Below are 27,445 nucleotides of genomic sequence, written 5' to 3'. Positions count from 1 at the left end.
CCTGCTCTGGCTCCCGGGCCCCCAGCAGAACATCTGCACATCCCAGCCGACATTCCCGGCCTCCACTGCTTCTCCTTAATACCCCACCACTTACTCTATACTCAGCCAATGTGCCCACTCCCCCCGATGCATACTTTGATTCAGTCCAGGCCCTACACACAGAACACCCTTCCCACCACCACTGCCCCAAGTCTGATCTGTCCTTCAAAGCCTGGCTCCAGTGTGGAGCTGCTAGGTTTGCCCACCACTCTTACCCCAGACTCCTCCCTGCATGCTTCCTCTCCCTCACGTTCTCCAGCCTCGCTTCCCCCAGCTCTACTTCTTCAGGAAGTAGACACCCAGCCATCAACCAAGCCTGCTAGGGCTCCCCTTTTGTGCTTCAGTTCCCACATCTGCATAGGTGAACAAGGCGAGTATTTACATTGCAAGGTGGCAGTGAGGGTTACAATTAGAGAACACAGGTAAAATGTTTAGAACAGAGCCTGGGACTTGGTAAGAACTCAGTGAATGTTGTGTTGTTGTCATTAGTGCTATCTAGGAGGATATGGCAAGCTGTATTTTCCAAAATATTTTCAGTCCCATGTGCTCTTGAAGAGAACATCATCACATCCCATCAAGGATTGGAAAGGTCCTGTTCCCAGCACTTTGAGAGGCTGAGGCGAGAGAATTGCTTGAGCCCAGGAGTTCGAGACCAGCCTGAGCAACATGGGAAGATCCCATCTCTACAAAAACATAAAAAAGGAAAAAGAATTGAAGGAGTTACAGTCTATTTCTATTTCCTTAAAATTCACTAAGAAAGAAGTCATGCTATGTGACTTCTAAGGCTAGGACATAGAGCTTCTCTCTGTCTCTGTCTCTCTCTATCTATCTCTCTCTTTCTCTTTCTCTTTCTCTTTCTCTTTCCCTCACTTTTTCTCCCCTTCTTCTTACCCTTGGAACCCAGGCTCCACATTGTAAGAAAGCCCAGTCACATGGACAGACCATATGGGGAGTTCCAGCTGGCTGTCCCAGCCAAGGTTTCAGCCAACAGCCAAGATTAACCACAGCCACGTGTATGAATGAGCCTTCAAATGAGTCCAGCACCCAGCAGAATAATGCCCCCACCCATTTCACAAAGATCACCATGCCCTAATTCCTGGAACCTGTGAATCTGCTGCATCACATGGCAAGCAGAACTGGCAGACGGAATTTAGGGTGTGGACCTTGAGGTGGGGAGGGCAGCCTGGATTACACAGGTGGGCCCGATCTAAGCACATGAGCCCTTATAAAAGCAAAGAACCTTTCCTCAGCTGCCAGACAGCTGGCAAACAGAATTGGAGTGGCAGAGAGATGTAATCAGGAAGGGCAGAAGAGACTTAAAAGGAAGAGAGGCTTGACCTGCTGTGGCTACCTTTGAAAACAGAGGAATGGGGCTCCAAGCCAAGGGATGCAGGCTGCCTCTTCATTGGAATACTGCCAGCAAGGAAACAGCCCAGCAATTGCAAGGAAATTAAGTTTCCCAACAGCCTGAATGAACAAGAAAATGCACTCTCCCCTGCCATGCTCTGAGTTTAGCCTCGTGAGACTCTAAGCAGATACCCACGCAAGCCCACAGGACACAAGTCTCCACGTTTGTGGTAATCTGTCACAGCAGCAGTCAAAAATACAGCAGCCATCAAGGTTTCCTTCTGAGGCCCTTGACATCAGGGAATAGAGACAAGCTCTCTTCCCACTCCTGACCTGCAGAGGAGGTGAACAAATGGCTGTTTTCTGCCACCAATTCAGGTATTACGCAGCTCTAGTAGCTGAATGGGGGGGCTTCCAGCCCCTTTCCCAGAAGGAACTGCTGTGTCTTCTGAAATCACCAAGCCACAGTTTCCTCATCTGTAAAGTAAGAATATGGACCATAAAAGAGGCAACTTGTATGTGCTGCTATAAAAAGGCACCAGGCGGCCGGGCACAGTGGTTCAAGCCTGTAATCCCAGCACTTTGGGAGGCCGAGACGGGCAGATCACGAGGTCAGAAGATTGAGACCATCCTGGCTAACACGGTGAAACCCCATCTCTACTAAAAAAAAATACAAAAAACCTAGCCAGGTGAGGTGGCGGGTGCCTGTAGTCCCAGCTACTCAGGAGGCTGAGGCAGGAGAATGGCATAAACCCAGGAGGCGGAACTTGCAGTGAGCCGAGATCCGGCCACTGCACTCCAGCCTGGGTGACAGAGCGAGACTCTGATTCAAAAAAAAAAAAAAAAAAAGCACCAGGCTGGACTTTTTAAGTGAAGGGTTGATGACCAACGTACATCATACAATTCCATTTTGTGAAATGAAAAGCCTTCGTTGCCACAATGAGAAACCACTTCACACCCATTAGGATAGCTATTATCAAAAAAGTAGAAAATAAGAAGCATTGGAGAAATTAGAACCTTTGCACCTTGCTAGTGACAATGAGAAATGGTTTGACTACTGTGGAACGTGGTACACAGGTTCCAAAGATATAAAACATAGAATTATGTGGATTTATTCATTCCACTTCTGGGCATATACCCAAAAGAATTGAAAGCAGGAACTCAAACAGATATCTAATACCCCCATGTTCACAGCAGCATTGTTACAGTAGCCAAAAGGTGGAAACAACTCAAATGTCCATTGATGAATGAATGGGTTTTTTAAAATGTGGTATATCCAGACAATGGAATATTATTCAGCCCTGTAAATGAATAAAATTCTGATACATGCAATAACATGGATGAATCTCGAAAACATTATGCCAAGTTAATAAGCTAGACACAAAAGGACAAATATTATATGATTCCACTTACAGGAGGTACTGAGAGTAATCAAATTTATAGATATAGAAAGTAGATGGTTGTTGCTGGGGCTGGGAGAGAGGAGAATGGGGAGTTATTATTTAATGGAAACAGAGTTTCAGTTGGGAAAAATGAAAACATTCTGGAGAAGGATGGCAGTAATGGTAAAAATAGTAAATTGTATGTTATGTCTATTCTCCCACACTATTTTTTAAAACCCTTATGTGCACATATTGTTTGTATCTGTATTGTAGAAAGTTGAAATGGATGCCTTCAACATTACTCAAGATAGTCACTATAAGGGGTAGGGGCATGGAACAGGAGGCAGAGATTCTACTTTTTACTTTATATACCTAGGCGCTCTCTAACCATCTTACAAGAAACAAGCATTAAATTTGCAATAATCGTATAAACCAATGTGTATTTTTCAATGGTGACAGCAACACCCACCTCAAAGAGATAATATGAGGATTAACATTCTCACTGTAGGCCAGGCACGGTGGCTCACTCCTGTAATCCCAGCACTTTGGGAGGTCAAGGCAGGTGGATCACAAGGTCGGGAGTTCAAGACCAGCCTGGCCAACATAGCAAAACCCCATCTCTACTAAAAATACAAAAATTAGCCAGGTGTGGTGGTGCGGGCTTGTAGTCCCAGCTACTTGGGAGGCTGAGGCAGGAGAATCGCTTGAACCCAGGAGGTGGAGGTTGCAGTGAGCTGAGACCACGCCATTGCACTCCAGCCTGGCAACAGAGCAAGACTCCATCTCAAAAATAACTTAATTAATTAAATTAAAATAAAAAAACATTCTCACTGTAAGAAAAGCACCTACCCAGGCCTGGAGTGGAGTTCTCACATGAAAAATATAAAAATCCCTTCCCTTCCTTTTTTTCTGTCCTGAGAATGTGCACGCTGTACAGAAAAGCCCACCAGAGGGTTGAGGCTGGAGCTGTCCATCTCACTGTCCGCATCCCGGGAGACCCAGCCCAAGCCTGGTAATCCCATCTGATCATGACCCTGGGAACCTCTCAGCGTCTCTGCAATTTAGCAGGAGTGTTCATTCTTAAGTATGGGGAATGAAAACATGACCCTTTCTAGGTGGTCACATTATTAGTGGTCACATTATGAGGGGCAACAATTGCTGCCTTCTGGATCATTCCCAAAAACCCAGAAAAGCTCTAAAAAGATCATATCACTCATCCTTCTGTCCTCTTGCCCCGATGCCCTCAACCACAAACAAACAGAATTCCTTTTACTCTTCCCTTTGACTGTGCCATAGTACTTTTTACTTCCTGAAAGTTCTTCACAGTGTCTAGTCCAAATCTCTCATGCTGCTGCCCAAAGAAAGTCTTTGCCTTTGTAAACTAGTGGCCCCTACCTAGCAGAAAAGACACTTTACAGATGTCCTTCCCATTAGAACTAGAGCCTGTTCCATGCACACCACCTGAGGAGCATAGCAAATATCTTCAGTTCAGCAGTGTATTAGGGCTCTCCTGAGAAAGAAGCAATTGTGTGTGTGTGTGTATGTATGTGTAGATAGATAAAGTAATTTATTATAAGGAATTGTCTCATACAATTATGGAAATGGGCAACTCCAAATCTGCAGTGTGGGCAAGCAGGTGCGGCCAATTGTGCAGATGAAGTCCTTAGGTAATCTGCTGGACAATTCTTTCTTACGTGGCAGAGGATCAGCCTTTATTTCCATTCTAGTCTTCAACTGACTGGATGAGGCCCATCTACATTTATAGAAGCCAGTTGACTGTACTCAGTCTACCAATTTAAATGTTAATCTCATCAAGAAACAACCCCTCACAGAAGTATCCAGAAAAACGTTTGACTGAATATCTAGGCACCCCATAGCCCAGTCAAGTTGACACATAAAGTTAACCACGGCAAGTAGGTAGAGCATGGGTTGCCAGCCATCCAAGACACTGACATTGATCAAGCTGACAATATGGCACATGGAGTGCCCTTAATCACCAGCCCTGCCTCTGGGCCCATAAAACCAGGAGCTGTACATAACATGGGGTAGATGTCAATCTGGGATTAGCAGGATCCCCATCCTGGTAGAGCTTTCATCCCCTGGAAGTGCAGCCCTTTCTAATGAGCCCATACCGACCACCCTTTGAGTTTCTGTTTCCATCAACAGCCTGGTTTTTTTTTTCTGTCAAAGCCTGTTTCTGAGGCTGTGCAGACCCCCACCCTCCTCTTTAACTAAACACCCAGTGGTTATGAGTATGGGTTGTAGAGAGAGGGAGTGAGGATTCAAAAGGCCTCAGTTTTCCTACTTATAAATTGGAAATAAGTAATAATGGCATCCACCTCACAGAATGTTATGAGAAATCAATGAAATAATACATATATTGTGCTTATATAAGGAACCTCATTAATAGTAAAGCATGAATAAATATTTACTGAGTGAATCACCATCATCATCGTCATTGAATTGGCCCTTACACACCAAAATGAATCACTACAGTTTTACATAACAAAGCCAGCAGTATACTACTCCTTTGGTCTTTCAACAATTCCGAGAATAAATATAGGTGATTTTCTTAGAAAAACCCCAAAGCTCAGAAGAAAAATAATTTTTCTATGATCAAAAAATTTTATAATATAAAAATTTAAACTTTTATACAGCATCCAGATCACACAGTCAATTTAGACCATAAAAGAGCCAAGAAAATGTGTGCAATACAAAGAAAAAAGGTTAATATTTATAATGTATTATGAACTGTTACCAATAGAGAAATTATTTTTTAATTTTAAATTGAGATAAGGTCATGAATTAGCAAATCACAGAAAACCAAATTCAAAAGGTCAAAAAGCACATGAAAAGATGTTCAAATACAGGGCTTACAAATTGAAATAACAGTGAGAGATCATTTTTCATCTGCCAGACTGGCAAAAATATTAAGTAATATCTACTGCCAAGGAGATGTGGGAAAATGAGTACCCTTGTTCAAAACCAGGGTAAATGGGAAGTATTTTAGGCTTTTTAGAATGCATTCCACCAACAGCCATTAGAATGTAAAAATACATATATCCTTTGACTTGAAACTCTCTCTCCTGGAAATGTATCTTATAAAAATTAAAACCCTAGTACCTGGGAATAGACATGTGCTTGTCATACAGTTGTTCACCAGACTAGGAGATGCCTATCAAAAGGCAAATGGATGCATAATATTAATGTTATACAGACACTAAAAAGAACGTATTAGAGCTATGCCAAACAGAAGAGAATTTCCTCAAGACACTGATGAGTAGGAAAAGCAAAAAGCAGAAAAGTATGTACAAAATGATCCATTTTGTAAAAGAAACAACAACCTAAAAACTCCAAATTCATAAAGATATGTAAATATTTGTGTGCATGAAACAAAAATTATGAACAACATAAATGCAAAAAACAGTGTCTGCTGTTTTAAATACATATTTACATATATGAAAGTATAAAAATGGTCTATCTAGAAGGATAACCACCAAAATGGAAGAATCATGGTCTGTAGAGAATTGGAGCGGGCGAGTAGTTAAATGACCTTTAGCTTTATTTATAATACTTTATATCATTGAAGGAAAAAATACTGCAAGCAAATATGAGAAATGTTAGTGGCTGAATGGTGCAAGTAGGGATGTTTGTTACGTTATTCTCTGAAATAACAATGAACTGAAATAAAACTGACTACAGATCTGTTGTATAGTGAGAGATCATCAAAAGCATTTGTTCTCGGGGCAGTCCATGGATCTACCATGTACAGCTTCCCCACCTGTACCATGAACATACATGACTACATTCACAAGTTGCTGAGAGGGTCAAATGAGATAATACATGTAAAAACACCCAACAGTCAGCCAATGCCAGTCAGTCCTGCCTCCCCAGACACTTGGGTAGATGTTTGCAAAGATGCTTTGGTGCTCTTCCCAGTGGGGGCAGCTGGTAATTTGGCCTAGGCTATTGTAGCACATGGGAGCCTAGATGGCTCATCTGAACTCTTGGCGGGGAATCTAGGAAGATTATAGGCAGAGGGAACATCACAAGAAAAAACAAACAAACGAACAAAAAACTACAGACCAATATCTCTTACAAATATGCATGTAAAAATCTTCAACAAAAATATTAGCAAACCAAATACACAACATATAAGAAAAATTATATACCATGATCAAGTGGGATTTATTCAGGAATGCTAAGTTGATTTTCAGCATCTGAAAATCAATTAACATAATACATCATATAATAGAAAAACAAAAATCACAAGATCCTCTCGAATAACACAGTAAAGCCTTTTAACAAAATCCAACACTCTTTCTTGATAGAAAAACACTCAAGAGACTAGGAATGGAAGGAAACTCCCTCAACCTGTTACAGGGTATCTACCCAAACATCCACAGTTAATGTCATACTTAATGGTGAAAGACAGTATGCTTTCCCCTAAGATCAGGACCCAGACAAGGATTTCTGCTTTCAGTACTTCTATTCAACATTGTACTGGAGTTTTTAGCCAGGGCATTAGACGTAAAAGAAATAGAAAACATTCAGAATGGAAATGAAAAAGTAAAGCTATCTCTATGCACAGATGACATGATCTTGTATACAGAAAATCCTAAGGAATTCACTAAAAAGCTATTAAAATGAATAAATGAATTCAGCAAGTTGCAGGACATAAGATCAATACATAAAAATCAATTTGTATTGCACTTGTAAAGAACAAGTTAATAAATGACATTTTAAAAACAATTGTATTAACAACAGCACCAAAAAGAATAAAATGCTTAGGAATGAATGTAATAAAAGAAGTACAAGATTTGTACCTGAAAACTACAAAACATTGTTGAAAGAAATTAAAGAAGATCTAAATAATTGGGAAAACATCCCATGGTCATGATCAGAAGACTTAACATTACTTAGATGATGATACTCCCCAAACTGATGGACAGATTCAACACAATCCCCTTCAGAATCCCGGATAACTTCTTTACAGAAATTGACAAGGGGATTTTAAACTTCATATAGAATTTCAAAGGACCACAGACAGCTGAAACAATCTTGAAAAAGAAGAAAGAAGGTAGACTCACGCTTCCTGACTTCAAAACTTATTACAAGCAACAGTAATCGAGACAGTGGACTCCTGGTATAAGGACAGACATACAGACCAATGGAAGAGAATTGAGAATCTATAAGTAAACTTACACATCTATGGTCAACTGATTTTTAATGAGGGTGCCAATACCATCCAATGCGGAAAGAACAGTCTTTTCAACGAATGGTACTGGGACAACTGGATAGCCACATAAAAAAGAGGGAAGTTGGACATTTACCTCACACTTTATATGGCTCACACCTGTAACCCCAGCACTTTGGGAGGCCGAGGCGGGCAGATCACCTCCCGAGGTCAGGAGTTTGAGATCAGCCTGGCTGACATAGTTAAACTCCGTCTCCACTAAAAATACAAAAAATTAGCCAAGCATGGTGGTGGGCACCTGTAATCCCAGCTACCAGGGAGGCTGAAGCAGGAGAATCACTGGAACCCAGGAGGTGGAGGTTCCAGTGAGCTGAGATAGTGCCACTTCATTCCAGCCTGGGCAATGGAGCGAGACTCCATCTCCAAAAAAAAAAAAAATTAAGATGGATCAAAGACCTCAATGTAAGAGCTAAAACTATAAAACTCTAAGAAGAAACATAGGAGTAAATATTCATGACCTTGGATCTGGCAATGCCTGACCCTTCTCAGTGTCAAGGAAGGCCCTGTGACAACTGTGCCCTGGCACAGTACATGGCACATGGTGAGAACTGAGAGGAGACAATGTTGGTTTTCCCAACATTTGTTGGGTTAAATACATTTGTTGAATGAATTAGTGAATGACTTCTGTACCCAACCCCAAGTGGAACTGAAGCCAAGCCACACACACACGTGCACACACACACACACACACACACACACACACAGTCTGTGCTATGGGCTGAATAAGGTCCTGCTGAAATCCGTTTCTCTCTTCATCCTCCCTCCCCACTCCCTTCCACAGACTCTACCTGACAAGACCCAGTACAGATGCCCGCTCTTTCTGGAAGCCTTCTCCTATCAATCAGTGATTCACTCAGCAATCACTGGGCATCTGCTCTAAGCCAGGCCCTGAGCTGGGTCCTGGCAACAAACAGCAGTACAGATGTGGGCCCTAAGCTTACAGCACTCACAGTTGCACAGGGGCCATGGACCGGAGCCTTGACCTTTCCTCCCACGTACATGCTCTGCTCTGAACTTTCGGGGAGGCACCGCACACCACCTCCTACTGGAGCAATCAATAAAGTGGCTGATTTGCCATTTGACTGAGGTACAAAAAGGCCTCCTGTGCCACCCAGTTAGGAGGGAGCAGAGTGGACTTCCCAGCAACCCCAGGACCACACCTGTCTTAGTTGTTCGATACTCATTTATCCATACAGGACCATTCTCGTGAAAAGTTGAAAGCTTGTTTCTCCATGACAAAAAGTCCCAAGAAAAAAATGCCAACTGCTAATGCTGATGGTAGGAACAAAGAGAATACAAGAAAGAATACAAAGAGAAGCAGTTTAAGAAAGTAAACAATGGGATAAATTAAAAACTACAACCTATGTTAACCTGGGCTTGAGCAATGTTATGTCCACATCGCTTGAAATGGAAACCAGGAAAAGCAAATCATGAGACTGTTTCAGAAAGGGCTCCAAAGATGAGCAGATGACTCGTCAAATAAGAAGGAAAACTTTAGGCAAAGTTTAAAAGTGACAGAACTTATTTTAATAACACACTTAAATCTTTTAGTGATGGGAGTAGGTACTTAGACAACCCCCTAATATTTTTCTCCTTGTGCATGGGAGATGGGGGAAGAAGACATGATACACTAGAATGTTGTATTCAAAGTGGGGGGTCTGAGAGTGTCTTCAGATCCATCCTTCCTGAAGAGGTACGGGGTCAGTGAAAACACCTGATGAACAGATCTTCACAGCAGTGTTGGCTGAAGCAGCAAAGAATTGGAAAACATTCAAATGTTCAAAAACTCAGAGCCCCTCTAAGCCATGAGGGTTGCATCTACCCCACAGAATTTATGCAGCCTCTAAAATAAAGGTCTTACGTATTAGATAGAAATGTGTCCTCTTGAAAGTATTATTTTTAGAGATGGGGTCTTATTATGTTGCCCAGACTGGTCTCAAACTCCTAGGCTCGAGTGATCCCCCCAACTCAGCCTCCCAAAGTGCTGGGATTATAGGCATGAGCCATCATGCCTGGCCCTGGCAGTATTTGAAGTGGAGAAAAAAACAGGATACAAAGTGCTGTATGGCTGAAAACGCAACTGCAAAACCATACATTCGGGAAGACAGACACAAAAGCATGGGACAAGGCCTTAATTTTAGAAAAATTGCAAACGACTTTTTTTTTTTGCCTTTTATTTTTATGGCTGTTGCTACAATATTGTTTGCACAATTAAAAATGCTGAAATCAAAGCCAAGCCATTTAAGGATAGTTATAACTCAGATTTCTCCAGTGACATTTAAACAATCACTTACTGAGCACGGACCATCAAGTCTGTGACTGGCCCTATTCTGGGATTTTAGGATTCCAGAGACAAAAAGAGGCTGAGCACAGTGGCTCACGCCTGTATCCCAACACTATGGAAGGCCAAGGCAGAAGGATTGCTTGAGCCCAGGAGTTCAAGACCAGCCTGGGAAGCAGAGTGAGATCCTGTCTCTGAAAAAAAAAAAAAAAAAAGAAAGAAAAAACAGCCAGGCGTCGTGGCACACACCTACTATAGACCCAGCTACTCAGAAGGCTGAGGTGGAAGGATCACTTAAGCCCAGGAGTTCAAGGTTTCAATGAGCAATCACACCACTGCACTCCAGCCTGGGTGACAGAGAAATACCCTGTCTCTAATTTAAAAGGAGAGAGAGAGAGAAAAGGACATGGATCCTGTGCTTAAGGAACTCACAGTAAGGGATGGGAAGAGGAGGTAGAACCTGAACAGATCATCACAACGTGGTAGAAAGGCTTTGAGCAAGATGGTCATAGAAAATAGGAAGGATAATGTTAAGAATGACAGTGATGGTAGCAATGTCCAACACTCTTGCAGTGCTGTATGAGGCAGGATAAAACAGGTTATGATGCAGTAACAAGCCCACAATTTTCGTGGCTTAAAACAGCCAAGTTTTATTTCTTGCTCATGCTACTTGTTCATTGCAGGTTGGCATTGGAGGAAGGGAGGGAGGAAATGCTGCCTGTTATAGTTACTCAAAGACCAGGGCAAGTGAAGCAGCCACCGTCTCAAAAGCTGATGGTCACTGTGCCACAAAGAAAGAGAACTCAGAGGGTATCTTATAACTGCAGTTAAATAATCTGGTCTAGGAAGTGACATCCATAATTTCTGCAAATAATTCATTGGCCAGGGCTAGTACCATTCCCCTAGCTTCAAGGGGAGTAGAAAGTGCAATTCTACCGCATTTGTGCAAGTCAGGGAACAAGAAATATTTAGTAAATTGCATTAATAACTATCATCTACATTTGCTACTTCAGGAACCACCCAAATATGTTACATAAATCAGTTGATTTCATGCAGATAACAGTCATAGGAGGCAGGGACTATATCCCCATCACACAGTTAAGCAAAGGGAGGTCCAATGTACTCAACATTAAGTAATGTACCCAAGGTCACAGGGACGTGTCACAGCTGGAATTTGAACCTGGGACTCAAGCTCCAGACCCATGTCACTCTATCAGATGGACTCAGGAGAAGACGACCTCTTGGCCTCAGGGCAAGAAGGTGATCCGGAGAGGCATATTGGAGCCAGAGGTCACAAAGCCTCACCACGGTCAGGACACACACTCAGCCATCTTAAAGGATGCTCTCACCTAAGATGCATCCAGCATTCTGCCAAAAGTGCATTCCCTGAATATAATCACAAGGAAACTATCAGACAGATCCAGGCGGAGGAACATCCTCCAAAGCCACTGCCCTGAACCACTAGCAATTCCAATGTTATGAATGACAAGGGGGAGGGCAGGACCTGGGGGCTCAGGCACTGTTCCAGGTGAAAGGGGTGTGAATGCCACTCTTGGCTCTCAGCTGCATGTTATATCTGGGGTGGGGGTGGATCCAGCCTGGGCAAGATAGCAAGACCCTGTCTCTACAAAAAAAAAAAAAAAGTTAATTAGTGGGGTGTGGTGGCACCCGCCAGCTACTCAGGAAACTAAGGCAGGAGGATCACTTGAGCCCAAAAGTTCAAGGCTGCAGTGAGCTATGATCACACCACTGCACTCCAGCCTGGGCAAGAGAGTCGGACCCTGTCTCAAATATATATCTATATTTGGGAGGAAAATGCCTTAGAGGTCTTTACTGAAATAATTGACAAAATTTGAATATGAACACATTAGATAACAAATGGGCTCTTTTGTCCCCACAAATACCTCTAAGAGGGAAACTACTCTCATTAATGTCAGCACTAGCTAGAAACTCCTTGCAAAGTTTCCTCCCAGACCCAGTGCTTAGCACAGTTGTAGAATGAATTAACCTCTAGTAACCCTGCATGCCAGACTGGCTAATAATTTGTGAGGCCCAGTGCAAAATGAAAATGCAAAGTCCTTTATTCTAAAATTGTTAAAAATGTCAAGACAACCATCAAGAATATAAGAAGGCAAGCCACTGGGAGAAAATGAAAAAGACATGTCTGATAAAAGACTAGTATCCAAAATATGCAAAGGACTCTTAAAACTCAAAAATAAGAAATGAACAATTCAATTAAAAAATTAGCCAAAGACTCTAACAGACACCTCGTCAAAGAAGATACACAGATGACAACTAGCATATGAAAAGATGCTCCGCAGCATATATCATCAGGGAAATGCAAATTAAAATACGAGATACCACTATGTGCCTGTTAGAATGGCCAAAATCCAGAACAGTGATAGCTCCAAATACTGGTGAGGATGGAGTCAATAGGGACCCTCCTTCACTGCTGTTGGGAATGCAAAATGTCCAGACACTGTGGGAGACAGTCTGGCAGTTTCTTAGAAAACTAAGCATACCATTACCATACAGCAATCCATAGTACTACTTGGTATTTACCAAAAAAAAGTTGAAAAACTATGTCTGTCCAAAACCTGCACACAGATGTTTATACCAGCTTTATTCATAATTGCCAAAATTTGGAAGCAATCCAGGTGTCCGTCAGTAGCAAATGGATAAATAAACTATGGTACATCCAGACAACAGAATATTACTCAGCACTGAAAAGAAATGACTTCCCAAGCCATGAAACAACATGGAAAAACCGTAAATGCATGTGACTAACTGAAAGAAGCCAGTCTGAACAGGCTCCATATGGTATGATTTCAACTCTGCGACACACTGGAAAAGGCAAAACTGTGGAGACAGTAAAGAGGTCAGTGATTGTCAGGAGTTGGGGTAAGGATGGATGAATACTCAGAGCACGGAGGATTTTTGGGGCAGTGAAACTCCTCTGTATGTTATAATGATGAATGATTGTCATTATATATTTGTCCAAACTCATAGAATGTATAACACCCAAAGTGAACCTCATGTAAACTACGGAGTCCGGTGATAATGATGTATCATTGTAGGTTCACTGACACAAATGGACTCCTCTGATGGGGATGCTAATGGGAGAGGCAGTGCATGTCTAGGGTGGCGTAGGGTGGGGTGTATAAGGGAAATCTCTGTACCTTCTGCTCTGTTTTGTTGAGACCTAAAACTGCTCTAAAAATACAGTCTCTAAAAACTTTCTAGACAGTTACATTAAACTAAGGGCATTAAACTAAGCATGGTGCCTGCATGGGTCACACTCACACGAAGCCAGTCCTGTCTGCTGGGTCTCCTCACCTGGCCTGACCCTGGCCATCACACCCAGGCAGTGGGAGCCACCACACAGTCACTACTGGGCCCACTTTCATTCATTCATTTATTCATTCAACACAGATTTACTGCGTGTCTATGACACTCCAGGGACTGTGCTCAGTGCTGGGGACATAGCAGTGAAAATATAAGTCTCTGCCCTCACAGAGCTCAAATTCCAGAGGGAGAGACAAACAATAAACAAGATAAATCAATATATCATCAGTTCGACAGTGAGCAGGGCAGAGGAGATGTATGCAGTGTGGGGCAGGGGTCCAGGGGGTGAGGGGGTGAAATCATAACTGCAGAGGTTAGAGGAAGTATCACTGAGAAGGTGACCGTTGAGTAGAAGTGAGGGACTGAGTCATGCCCAGTGACTGGGAGGCAGAGGCAGGTTCCAGAGAAAGAGAAGAGTGAAAGCAAAGGCTCTGAGGCAGCAGCATGGCTGGAGTGTTCAGGGAACTGCAAAGAGGCTGCTGTGGACCCAGGGGAGGGAGAGAGAGGGATGGAGGGGGAGGCGAGGTCGGTGAGGAAGGTGGGGCCAGACCACATAGCGCCTTGCCGGCCATGGCAAGGAATCTGGTTTTTACTCCAAAGAGAAAGAGGAAGCCAGGGAAGAGTTTTGAGCAGAAGAGTGACCTGGCCTGACTCCTGTTTCTAAAGGATCAGCCTGGCTATTGAGTGGAGGACAAGTGGGGATGGGGGACACGGAGAGGCCCGCTAGGAGATGCTGGCCTTCCCCACCACCCGCCATCCCGCACAGGCCATCTGCCTGGTGGCAGCACCCGGGACTCTCCACCCCTGGGCTTTTGCAGCAAGTTCTCAGGCAGCAGGAGGTGCTGGGAATTAACACCCCCAGGGAACAGCCCTCAGCCAATGACAAATGGAGTTGAAGAGAAAACCACAACTTCCCCACCTCCAGGTGGGACAATCCCAAAGTGTGCCCCACAGTGCCCCCGCAGGCTCCCTAGCAGGACTGCACCACAGCTGCCCATAGCTGTCACCTGCTTGATGACGTACCCTGTGTGTGCTCCTTCTCTCCTCTAGCACTGCTTCCTGGGACTGCCTCCGGGAGAAAGCACTTGGGGGGAACTTGTCTGAAGATGTGCTTCTGGGAGAACCTTCGCTAAGAGGGAAGTAACTTAAGTGACTCGAAGGTGGCTCAGAGGGTGGTTGGCATCTCACATAGTAAGAAGGGATTCTGGCTACATTAAGAAGGGATTTACCGACGAGCAGGAGGTGGTGTCTGCAGACTCAAGGCACCTGTCTTCACCTCCCAAGCCAGGTGCCCAGGCCTGAAGGCACTCAGCCTCCGGGAGCCCACGAGGCAGGACTGTGCCCTGACCACAGGCCCTGGGCGCCGGGCCGCCAGCCCGTGTCCTGCAGGGCGGAGGGTCTGAGGCCTCCTGAGTTAATGAGGTCCCCAGCAGACGCACACCCCGCTGAAAATGACAAACGAACAGCATTACAGGCCGTTCCCACAATTACTATCAGTTGGCTGTAATATAAATATGCAAATTCTCTGGGCTTGAACTTTAACACCCTCGGTAGAGACCATTCATCTCTTTAAAGTATTAATTTAAGTTGTAAAAGGGCCCATACATCACCGCGTGTCATTTTGAAAACAAATATTAATCAATTTTACCCTCGGAATTGCTACAGCGGAGGCGGCCCCCACGGCTGCGGCTGCGGCACCAGGAAGCGGTGGCGGGAGATTTACATATTCATCCGAGCTTAAGGAAGCCGCGATAATACAGGTACAGCCCGAAACCCGCGCCCCCAGACCTTATCTGCGCGCCCCGCCGGCCCGCGGCTGCTTCTGCATGCGCCGCGCAGCGCCTTGCAAATGAGGCCCGCGGACCGCTGTCTGGATAACCTTGAACGCCACTGAGATAGGCGGCGAGGCCGCCTTCCGACTTCTTTCCCAGAAATCAAAAAGGATTGAGAAAGGCTAGGCTCTTCCTCTCCAAACGGGAGAAACAACTCCGGCCTCCTTGGAGGTCCTGAGCAAGACAGGCTGGTCCCTGAACCCAGCTTACTTTTCCACCAGCCTTAAGAACCAGGACACCAGAGTGGCAGGTCCTGGAGGAACGGGGAGGACTGGAAGTGGTGGTCTTCTGGGGACAGAAAAGGGCTTTGGAGTCATATAGCCCTGGCTTCCAAAACGGAGTCTGCACATACATGCCATGGATTTGTATGTCCATGGATTTATTTAACTTCTTGGTTACCTTAATGGAGAAATGTACCCAGATATTAAAGATATCAACTCAAAGAGTCGTTGGCAGGTTTAGAAATTATCTATGAAAAGCACCTAGAACAGAAATGGATATATAGTGAGGGTTGGGGTGACATCAACAATTATTATTATACTCAGTTATCTTCTAGGATGACCATGCCCCACTCCTCAACTGCACATGCTTTGATCTTTCTACCTTTGCATCTGTAGTGGGTTTGAGGGACAGGACCTCCTGCTCCGACCCTGGCTACTGCCACTGTGGTAGTCTAACAGAATCTGCTACCCCCTGCCTGAAGATCTGCCAGTTCCTTTACAAAAGGACAGGGCATCCTGGAAAGAAATGCAAGCCAGGTTGAAGGGTTAATAGCTCCCACTCCCCAAGGTACTGACCACTCCCTGCTTCCCCTAGGGAGATACCTCCATCCTCAGCCGGAGAGAACACACTTCCAGCCTCCTCCTGAACCAGGGCTTGCAGGGCCACAAGGCTGCTGCCTTTCTCTGGTACTGGGGAGTGCCCACGTCAAGCCAGCAGAGGACACGTTGCACCTGCACAGGTGCATGAGAGATGCTCCTTTCTTCCCAGAGCCATCCTATAGTGGCCTGCACACCCTCATCAGCATCCACTGCATTGTATGCATGTACACATGCTGTATGTACACACGGGACACTGGCTCACTGTGTGGCTGACCTCCACATCGCAGCCCAGAAAACCCTGCCTCCCTTCATTGGCCCATCAGCAACGTTGGAACTGGACTTTCCTGATGAACTCTATGCATAGAACAGTGCACAGTCAAAGGGTTCTTCCCGGAATGGTGATGCTGACCAGTGAACATCGTCCACCACCTCCTGGTAATGCTGAGTGTTGGCCAATGTCAAACATTCACTAGGACAGTTGCAGATCCTGGCTCAAGTGAGGAAAAGAAATAGCTCCCAATCCTTCTCCCTGGTGCTAGGGTGAGAGGAACTCATTTCATCACTGCTAAGCCTGGGACAGGAATCACTCAGGGATGCAATAAAATCCCCACCCTGCAGGTATATCTGAACCAAATGAAGTACCCCATATATGTCAAATCACATGTAAGCATGTGCACATGTATACACTGGACTATGTGTAAATGTGCACATTGCCCATGTATGTTAAGCCATCTGCAAGGATTTACATGTGTGTATGTTCTACCACATGTAAGTGTGCATATGTGTAAGTCGCATGTGTGTGCACGTGTGTTGATCCATGTGAGTGTATGCACACATGTACATTAAACCACATGTAGGTGTGTGCATTGCACATGCACATGTGTATTGAACTACATGTAAGTGTGTGCATACATGTATGTTGACTCACACAGAAGCATTGCAGGTGCATATGTGTATATCGAACCACATGTAAATGTATGCACACATTATGTTGGTCTATGACAGTCTGTGCAAAAAAAGACATCCAGAGATAATGACAGGAAATAAACACAGTGGCCATTTAACAAAGAAAAAAAGAAAGAAAGAAATTCTGTTTAAAACACCCTATATTCAAATTTTTAATTAAAGCATTCATCCCACAAATGATTATGAAGGACCTAATTTTTTTTTTTCTTTTTAGAGGCAGGGTCTCACTATGTTACACAGGCTGTTCTTAAACTCCTGGACTCAGGTGATCCTCTGGCCTTCCAAAGTGCTGGGATTACAGGTGTGAGCCACCATGCCCGGCCGGACCTAATATATTTCAGGGAAATGTCCAGTCAGGAGGTCAAAGGGCTGAGTTATGGGGAATGGACCAGCCAGAGTTTTCACACGGTTCATTAAACCTAAGACACAGTTTTAGTCTATGAAAGAAGGTACGCTGTGATAAATTCAGGAAATCCCAAGTCAAGTTCTTTCCTTCTGGCCTACGACTTAGTAATCAACATGGTTATTCCCTGCTACTTAAGGAAAACCCATGGTTCTGAAGGACAGTGGTAGTATAGAGGTAAAACCTTCCAGAAAACAAGTGTATTGGTTTTTTTGTTTTTGTTTTTTGATACAGGGTCTCACTCTGTCACCCAGGCTGGAGTGCAATGGTTCGAGGCTCACTGAAGCCTCGAACTCCCAGGCTCAAACTATCCTCCCACCTCAGCCTCCCAAGTAGCTAGAACTACAGGTGTGCACCGCCGTGCATGGCTGTTTTTTTAAATATTTTTTGTAGAGACAGTCTTGCTGTGTTACCAAGGCTGGTCTCAAACTCCTGGTTTAATGCAATCCTCCTGCCTCAGCCTCCCAAAATGCTAGGATTATAGGCATGAGTCACTGTGCCTGGCAGTGGTTTTTTTTAAGTGCATAGATTTTTTTTTCTAAGTGGAATGTTGTAATAAGTTGGCCTTTGCCAGGAAATCTATCTTGACGTCATATTTTCCATGCAGGCCCAGGATACCTTGTTAGTAGATCTCTAATTTCCTGGAAGTCAATTACCTGATCAACTGAGCAGTAAAGACAGTGACCTTGGGCACGTTACTCACTGTGCTTCCATTTCCTCACCTGTGAAACAGGGACAACACCAGGACATGTCTTTTAGCATTGTTGTAAGGATGAAACCAGTCCAAAACTGACTCTGATACATGATGAGCACTCACTAATGTTAGCTATCATTAATCACCATTGTCATCATCATAACTCATCATTGCCAGCAGACATTTTATTTTATTAAGAATGCTTTTTTAAATTCAGTGCCAGTACTAAAACACTAGACATAAAATTTAGAATCCTAGTTATTGTTTAAAAATCCAAACCTTAGTGGGGCACAGTGGCTCACGCCTATAATCCCAGCACTTTGGGAGGCCAAGGAGGGAGGATTACTTGTGTCCAGGAGTTCAAGGCCAGCCTGGGCAACATAGTGAGACTCCATCTCTTAAAAAAAAAAAAAAAAAAAAAAAAAAAAAAGCTGGGTATGGTGGCACGCACCTGTAGTCCCAGCTACTGAGAGGCTAAGATCATGAGATTGCTTAAGCCTAGGAGGACTACAATTGCTGCAGTGAGCTGTGATCGAACCACTGCACTGCAGCCTGGGCAACAGAGTGAGATCGTATCTCAAAAAAAAAAACAGGAAAAGAAAAAAATAGTAAAATAAAATAAAAACTCAAGCCTCTGGGTCCACCAGGCCTGCATTGGCCCAAGACAACTTGTAGTGGCTGCCCCTCCAGGCAGAGAGGCATGTGCCCTCCAGCTTGCCACCGTCCCCATCCAGCTCAGTCGCCCATCTCTATTGCCGCCTGGCCCCCATGTGATCCTGAGGGTGAGAACCTTGGTGTCCTGCTGGTAAACAGATGGGAAGACTGAGGCCCAAAAAGGAAAAAGGTGCTTCCAGCTCTGGGCCCCAGGAGCCACATGCCCCCAAGCCCTGGCCCGGAGCCCTTTCCACGCTTCCATGCTAAATTCCTTTGGCCCACAAGACCAGAGGGAGGCTGAAGTCTCAGCTCCGATTTTTCAAAACTGAAAAAGACCAATCCCCTCTTACTCAATATAATGGGATTTCCAAAGATGGATGGAGATAGTAGTTTAGGGTGGGGCTGGGGTTGTTGCAGGAGTGTGTGGTATGTCTGGTGTTTAATGTTTCAGCCTCTCTTCTGCGTTCTTTTACATTTAGTGAATTACTAATATTAAGGCAAAATAGATCTATTAGACAATTACCTAAGGGAACTCAGCTGCTACCATAAAGCCAATGAAGTTATGACAGCAGGGCCCGGGAGGAATCAGAGCTGAGTAAAACCTGTCGAGGCTGCTGACAAATGATGATAAAGCGATCGCTTGTGCCAGCGCTCAATGGAAATTGACAAGGTGAGCCTCCCCACCTAATGAACAGATCCAACCCCTGCTCCCGATGAAATGCACAGCAAGTTTAATCTCAATAAGCATCAAAATAAATTTGTTCCCACATTTAGAGACAGCACAGACATGTGGGCAGGAGCCATGGTCTTCATGGACAGGACCCAGTGTGTGGTGTGGGGGTGGCAGTGAAGGTGCTGGGGACTTTCCCATACACAGTATCCCAGGTGCATCTGCCTAAAAATACCTCCATTGCCCATCCCTTCACTCCCAGAACAGAAACTGAGGCTCAGATGGCACCTACGTCACAGAGACCCCAACCGCTCAGAGAGCAATTGTCTCCGTAACTCCTATTAAATGTGCGCAGCTCTGATTCTTATAAAGTAATGTCAGTTATAGAACAATACCAGCCTGCCAGGCAAGACACATTAGAGGAACAAGGCGGGTGGCGTGGGGGTGGGGGGAGAGACACCCCCACCACCAACCCTCGGAATACAATGCACCAGCTGCACATTAATAAATATGTAATGTTTGATTAGAAATATGTATAGTATTTTTTCCCTCCCCAAATGCCGGCTCGCCCTCAGGCGGAAGACGGGATCTGGCCCACACTGACGGGTTTCTTTCTTGCTTGCTTTGAAAATACAAACTCAAATGTTTTCCTGTCCCAGCTGTTTCCCATTGTTGCTGTTTATCAGCTCGAAGGATGAACAGTGGAATAAAAAAACACGCTTGCATTTCAAATGTGCCAGTCAGTCACTCCATTGTTCAAAGAAGAAAGCTTAATTGTCTGTGCTGGCAAACTTCTTTTTGGTGAATGTCCAGGTTTTAAGAAAAGCTATTCAGCTGTGCAATTTGTTTAATACATGCAGAGAAAAGCATATAAAATCACACGTTTTTCTGGAAAAAAAAAATTAAATAAGGGGAAAAGAGGAATTTTGGAAAAGAACGAGTCACACATTGAAGTTTCCCGATTGCCCCCACTGGGCACAGGTTTCTGTGTCCTCTACTGAAGTCTCGGTTTTCTCTTGGGACGCTCCAGAAAGTCCTACTCAGTGGTTGAGCTTGGTGCTGACAAACAGCGCCGTCTCTGAGCTGACAGCCCAGGCAGCAGAAACTTCAGATTGTGCCGACCAAAGCTCGGCTTTCCCTGTGATTACACCAACTTGTATTTGAGCAGCTCCTGCTTTCTAGGAGTGAGGTACAGACATAGCCAGCAATGCTTGGGAACTTCTGTGGATAAGGTTAGTTATGCCCAAACAGAGAGGCCCTGTCACAGCTCACCTGTCAAGGAGGGCACACAGGGATAAGCCTGGGCACCCCCCAGGAACCCATCTATTTCAGGGGCAAGTGGAATCTGTGGTTGCCTGGTGAGCCTGTGGGGAGAAGGCACCCAATCTCAAACACCACCTCTGTCCAATCCCCAACCAAATGGCCGAAATGCAGTTTCAAAGGAGCATGGTCTTCTGCTCGGACTTGAATGTTCTGGGCTTGCCTTGCAAAGCAACCTGGCCTCAAGAGGTTTCCATGTCAAAACTGGATGCTTGGGGACGGGAGAGTAGTTTGCCATATCAGTAGGAAGAGCTTCTGTGTCCCCTCCAGACCCCCAACTGTTTAAGAAATGGCCCCTAAGATGTAGATGCCTGATACCAGATCCGTATTGGTGAGCAGAGGACAGAAGAGAAATTGGACATGCTGGCATTGAGGGTACACCAAGGCACTGGGGGAAAGGGCCCCCATAGTGTGGTGGAAAAAAGAGGCAGCTTCATAGCTTACCCGGAGGGTGATGGTATTACCCATCTCAATCACTCTCTTTCCAGATTTTACCAGTAATATTTTTCGATGATAAGTAGAAAGAAATGATAAGGACATAAGTATCCCCACCCAGTTCTTAACAATGCCCCCCACCAAATTTTTCAACATTCTCGCCCTGCTGTGTCCCAGTGTCATTCACAGTGAATTATTCACAGCTGCCCCATGAGGTCAATGCCCCCACTGCCTCAATAACGGAGAGAACGAGAGACTTAGAGAGGGCCATGGCATCCCAGCATCCCACAGCTGCTACGTGGCAGCATGAGGACTTGAACCCAGTCCGCTGAGTTCTGGTCCACTTGGGCTTTGTGAAGAGAATTCCCGGTAGAAAAGGTTAAGCAGAACCTTGTCAAGTTTCTCAACATCCCAACCAGCACTCTCCTAAGAGTAGCTCCGGACTGGCCAGGGCAGCCTCTCAGGGCTGGGCACCTGATCCTAGGGGTGGCCTCAGGGTGACCCAGGAAGCCTCTGTGTCCCTAAGCGGCTCTCTGTCACACTCTCCAAGGGGGTGATTTCAAACATCCTCCCTTGTCTAGAGCTCCTTGGCTCTACTCTTCAACTCTCTCCCTCTGCTTATGACAACTTCGAGTTCCATCTCACAGGGAACACAGAAGGAACAAACGGAAGCACAGTTCATTTCCTGCCACCACACCTGGGAACACACCTACAGCTATGCCTGCTCTTGACCTGTCCTGCCTGTCCAAAGCTAGCCCAGCACCCGACCTTCAAGCCTGGCTCCTCATGGTCTCCCAGGAACTTCGCTGCAGCCATTGTCACCTCTTCTCTGCATCTTCTCCCCTACTGGCCACTGCATCACCATGGAAACATGGCTAAGACTCTCCTGACTTAAGAAAAATAAATACACAAGATAGACTCAGGAGGACAACCCAGGCCTAGCCAGCTACCTGTCCTCTCACCCCAATTCCTCAAAAGAAAAGCCATATTTAAAAGACAAAATGAATCTATAACCACATGTGGAAAAACAAGAACTTGTCCACAATTCCTGGAAGATGGAAAGCAGATGGAACTGGGTTGGCAGGCTTGGAGGAAACCACAGCCAACCACCACGGCCAGAGCTGCTGAGAAAGTAAGAGAAGATCCAGGGTACTTGGGTTCAGAGTAAACAAATACAAAGAAGAGGGGGTGGAGTGATCAGCAGAGAAATTAGCAAAATAACTGTGTTCAGAATTGGTTTTCATTGGAACCAATGGAGCCAACACCCACCCCCATACCCAAACAGGAGATTGCAGCAGCATTTAGCTCTAGGTCAAAACTGAAGGATTGCACAGTAAAAAAAAAAAAAAAAAAAAAAAAAAAAAGGGAACCCACATCTGCAATCAGTTTTATCCACTGATTTGCCACAGTGAAGTACAGGCACCTTCATTCAGCATCAAGAAACATTTCTTTTTCTACAAGCCTAAACAATCCTGTTGTGGTGTAAGTACAATGCCAGAAACCCTCTAGTCTCATTCACAATGAAACAAAAAATATATATAAAATACCTAGAGATAAACCTACTAAGAAATGTTCAGGACCTATGTGAAGAAAACTATAAAAATTTACTGTGGGACATAAAAGAAGACCCGAATAAATGGAAAGACATAACCATAGACCTGGATGGAAACACTCAATATTGTAAAAATGTCAAATCCCCTGAAATTAAACTATAAATTCAATACTATCCCAATCACTATCCCTACAGAATTGTTTATGAAACTGGGCAAGCCAATGCTAAAATTCATTTGAAAAAGAAAATGCAAGAGAATAGACAAGAAAAATTTGAAAAAGAAAAACAAGTGTTTGCATATTCCACCAAATATTAAAACAGACCATTAAGTGGGTACAAGAACATGAAGCTGATAAGACCAGGCAAAGAAATCAAAGAAGCAGAATATAAAGCCTAGAATGGAAGCCTATTTATAGGAAAAATCAAGAAAATGATGGCGTTTCAGATACATGAAATTGTGACATCTAGAGTCCCATTGGAAAACAGAAAGAAAACATAAGATCCCTACCTCACATCATATATAAAAGTAAGTTCCTACTGGATTAGGAAGCTAAATATAAAAGACAAATCCAGAAAAGTATTAGAACACAACACCACATGTGCATTTGAATGATGTAATTTTGAAACTATGTAATATAAAAATAATAATGTCTCCATATTACATACAAAATGTGAAATCCTCCCAAATGGGGGAATTGGCAACTCATTGAGAATTCCATAATTTTCAAACTGGTAGGCCGGTGAGTTGAAACTGCATTTCCATTAGTGCAACATGGCAATGCCGCTAGCTGGTGAAAAGAAGGACGTGCTGTCCTTTGTCATTATTGTGTGACCCTTGCTATTGTTCCCCATCACAACTTCCAACAGTACCTGTAGTGACTAGTGCATATTATCTTTAACATTAACCGATCTTGTGATTCAAAATATTTTGTAATCTTGTAGGAACATTATCCAAGCATTGATTAAAGGGTGGTGGTTGTGCTAGAGTTTGTGCTAAAAAAAAAAAAAAAAAAAAAAAAGAATAAAATAGCCCAGGCATAGTGGCTCACACCTATAATCCCAGGACTTTGGAATGCTGAGGTGGGTGGATCACAAGGTCAGCAGATGGAGACCATCCTAGCTAACACAGTAAAACCCTGTCTCTGCTAAAAGTACAAAAAATTAGCTGGGTGTGGTGGCACATGCCTGTCATCCCAGCTATTCGGGAGGCTGAGGCAGAAGAATCGCTTGAACCCAAGAAGTGGAGGTTGCAGTGAGCCAAGATTGCACCACTGCACTCTAGCCTGGGTAACAGAGAGAGACTCCATCTCAAAAAAAAATAAGAATAAAATAAAATAACCACCTAAAAATCAATAACTCTGGGCCAGAGAAGGGAAAGGATAAAGTTATTTTGAAGAAGGCCAAAGTGCATGCTCTGTAAAAATGTCAGAAACATTACTGAAAAAAAATTACTATCATTATAGGTATGTGGCATTCCAAGAATACAAAATTGCCACTTACCACCTCATGGAGAAAGAACTTGTGAATTATGGAGGCTATGAATTACATGGGGTCTGTAGGATGCTGTTTTTCCGCTCCCAGATTGCCTTTCCGGACTCCAGTGAGTTTGCACCAGCTGCACCCTTCCCTGGAGAATTGCCTTCAGCCCATGAGAGGGACTATGACCTGGAAGTTGGACCCCAACACACAGCAAGGGCAGCCCACAGCTAATGACTGGCTGATCAGTGTGATTTAGAGCTCAGGGCTCTTATCACCATGGCTCAGACCAAGACTGGGCTTTGCTTAAGGTTTGCTTCCTTGCTCTGCTCTCTCCCTTGTCTTATTGTGCCTAATTCCCTCCCATAGAGGATTTTCCTGAAAAGAATTCTCCTGATTAATCATGTGCTCCTTGAATCCTTTTCTCAAGCTCTGCTTCTAGGGAATCCAAGCTAATATATTTGGTACCAGGAGTGATCCTAGGAAATAGATGAGAAGGGTAGGATTCTGAAGTTCCTAGATGGCTAGAAATCACAGCCCCATCACCGGTGCTTAATGTACAGTGGTAAATGGCAGGCAGTGATTGTTGCTAAGATTCTACCACACCCAGGGCGTGGGGCACAGGTGGAAGAGGTTCACTGCCCTGTGCAAGAGCTTTGAAGTTTGAGAGGTGTGGAAAAAAAGAGTTCTTATAAAGACTGTAGAATTGGGTGCCCACCAGTGAATGCCAATCTTGCCTTAAGAAGAGGAAAAGACAGACTCAGGGCCATCAATCACAATGTGAATCACAATGTGAAGCAAAACATGAGGGTCTGAGAGTCCCTTGGCAGCATTATAGGAACTCTCATCTCCCACAGCTGGAGGCAGTCAGCTGACTCCCAGGCCCTGGCCTTAGGGATATGAGGAAAGGACTTAAGGATGAGAGTGGCAACTTTTGGGAAATTTAAATTCTGATTCTCAGCCTAAGCAAGTTTTCTACACCAAAGTCAGGCCTCTGACGGAGAAGGTGCAGGAATCTGGAACTTGGAGTAAGAACATTTGAATACCTGCACTTGAGAACTTTGGGTCTTCTGGGTCTGCAGAAGTCGCCCATCCCCCCTGTTAGGAGACTATCCAAGAAGTCTCAAATGAGGATTATTATAAAGCAGCACTGAGCCTCCTCAGTATCTGCTGTCACCTCCTCTCCCAGCCACCAGGCTAATTTGTAGGGCCAAGTCTCAGCATGAGTCAACTGTGTGAGGCCTGCCTAGGAATGGGAAATGGGAAAGTTTCTAAGTAAAAGATTCTGCAGGTACTAGTGGACATGCCCTGGCAGGACTGGGAGGGCATGCCCAGGAGTGGATCCTGGGGATGCTGGGTCAAGGTGGACAGAATTTATCACTGAATAAGGGAACATTTGTTGACAAGGGAGCGCTCTCCTTTGACATGGAATTTAACACCCTGGCGAGGCTTCCAAGGATGGGTCTAATACATAGCTGGGATGGCTCTTAGAATCTTGGAAAAAGCTCACATTGGCCCTCATTAAATGAAGCTGAGATGCCAGAGCTCTCACTGCAGATGATGGACGAAAGGATCAACCAAGTGGTAGCTGAATTGCAGTTCCTATGCCAAAGGAGGTCTGTTTACTACAGCAGAGTAACACAACCTTGGCTATGTGGCTATTTATTTCTGATCTGCCAAACGTGTTCTTTCCAATACTATGTTTGTTTCCTGGGGCTGCCATAACAAATTACCACAAAGTTAATGACTTAAAACAACAGAAATTTATTCTCTTACAGTTCTAGAGGCCAGCAGTCTGAAGTCAAGGGGTCAGCAGGCTGCCTCTGGAGGCTCTAGGGAAGAGTCCTTCCTCTCCTGGTGGCTGCCAACTGTCCTTGGCATTTCTTGGCTTGTAGACACATCACTCCAATCTCTGTCCTCTCCTGTATGTATTCCTCTCTCTTCTCTTATAAGGAAATTTATCATTGGATTTAGGGCCTACCCTAATCCAAGATGATCTTATCTTGAGACCCTTTATTTAATTATATCTGCCAAGACCTTCATTCCAAATAAGTCCACAGTTCTAGGTTCCAGGTGGGCATATCTTTTCTTTGGTGGGGTGGGGGGAGGTGCATCATTTAACCCCCTATACGTGCCCATCACAAATGAGGATCAGAAACTGTTTGCATCTATATCCAATGGATAATAGCATACATTGATAATCCTGCCCTGGACTATGGTAGTTCTGATTTCTGCCATAATGTAGTCCATAATGTGACCTAGGCCATCTGGACACTTCACAAAGAACCTGAAATTACTTCTCTGTATCAGTGATATGTTAATTGGATCAGATGAGCAAGAAGAGACAAGTCATCAGGATGCCTGGGTAAGATACATGCTGTCCAAAGGATGGGAAGTAAGAAATGCCAGGTATATATCAGCAAAGTTTCTAGGGTCCAGTGGTCTGCAGCAGTGGAGCATCTCTGTATTATGTGATTCTTGCATTGCTGCAAAGAAATAGCTAAGCCTGGGTAATTTACAAAGAAAAGAGGTATAATTGGCTCATGGTTCTGCAGGCTCTACAGGAAGCATGGTGCTAGCATCTGCTTCTGGGGAGGCCTCAGGAAGCTTATAATCATGGCAGGAGAAGGGGGAGCAGGCATATCACATGGCCAGAGCAGGGAGGAAGAGAGAGAGAGAAGGTGCCACAGACTTTTAAACAATCATATCTCGGGAGAATTCACTCACTGTCACCAGGACAGCACCAAGGGGATGGTGCTAAACCATTCATGAGAAATATGCTCCCATGATCCACCAGGCCCCACCTCCAACATTAGAAATCTCTAATTTCTAATTTGACGTGAGATTTGGGTGGGCACATGCATCCAAACAATATCAATCCCCTCCAAAATAAAGTAAAGTTATTGTTCTGTGCAACTCTTACCACTAAGGAAAAAACCCCAGTGCTTGGTAGACCAGTCTGAATTGAAGG

The 27,445-nt window shown here is 44.4% G+C and overlaps 1 long non-coding RNA gene across 1 annotated transcript in view; it reads left to right on the top strand.

The window, feature by feature from the left end:
• The window catches only part of LOC105492259 (uncharacterized), a 39,678-nt gene extending 20,903 nt beyond the window's left edge, over positions 1-18,775 (top strand). Inside the window, exons 2-3 of the long non-coding RNA XR_011616433.1 lie at positions 14,702-15,411; positions 16,300-18,775. This is a non-coding gene — a long non-coding RNA (uncharacterized lncRNA). The remainder of the gene's footprint in view (positions 1-14,701; positions 15,412-16,299) is intronic.
• Positions 18,776-27,445: the final 8,670 nt, after the last annotated feature.

This window comes from Macaca nemestrina, chromosome 18, assembly GCF_043159975.1.
Source record: "Macaca nemestrina isolate mMacNem1 chromosome 18, mMacNem.hap1, whole genome shotgun sequence".
In the NCBI taxonomy this organism is placed as follows: Eukaryota; Metazoa; Chordata; class Mammalia; order Primates; family Cercopithecidae; genus Macaca; species Macaca nemestrina.
Note: the sequence above shows the minus strand (reverse complement) of the source record. Positions and strands in the feature narration are given on the sequence as shown.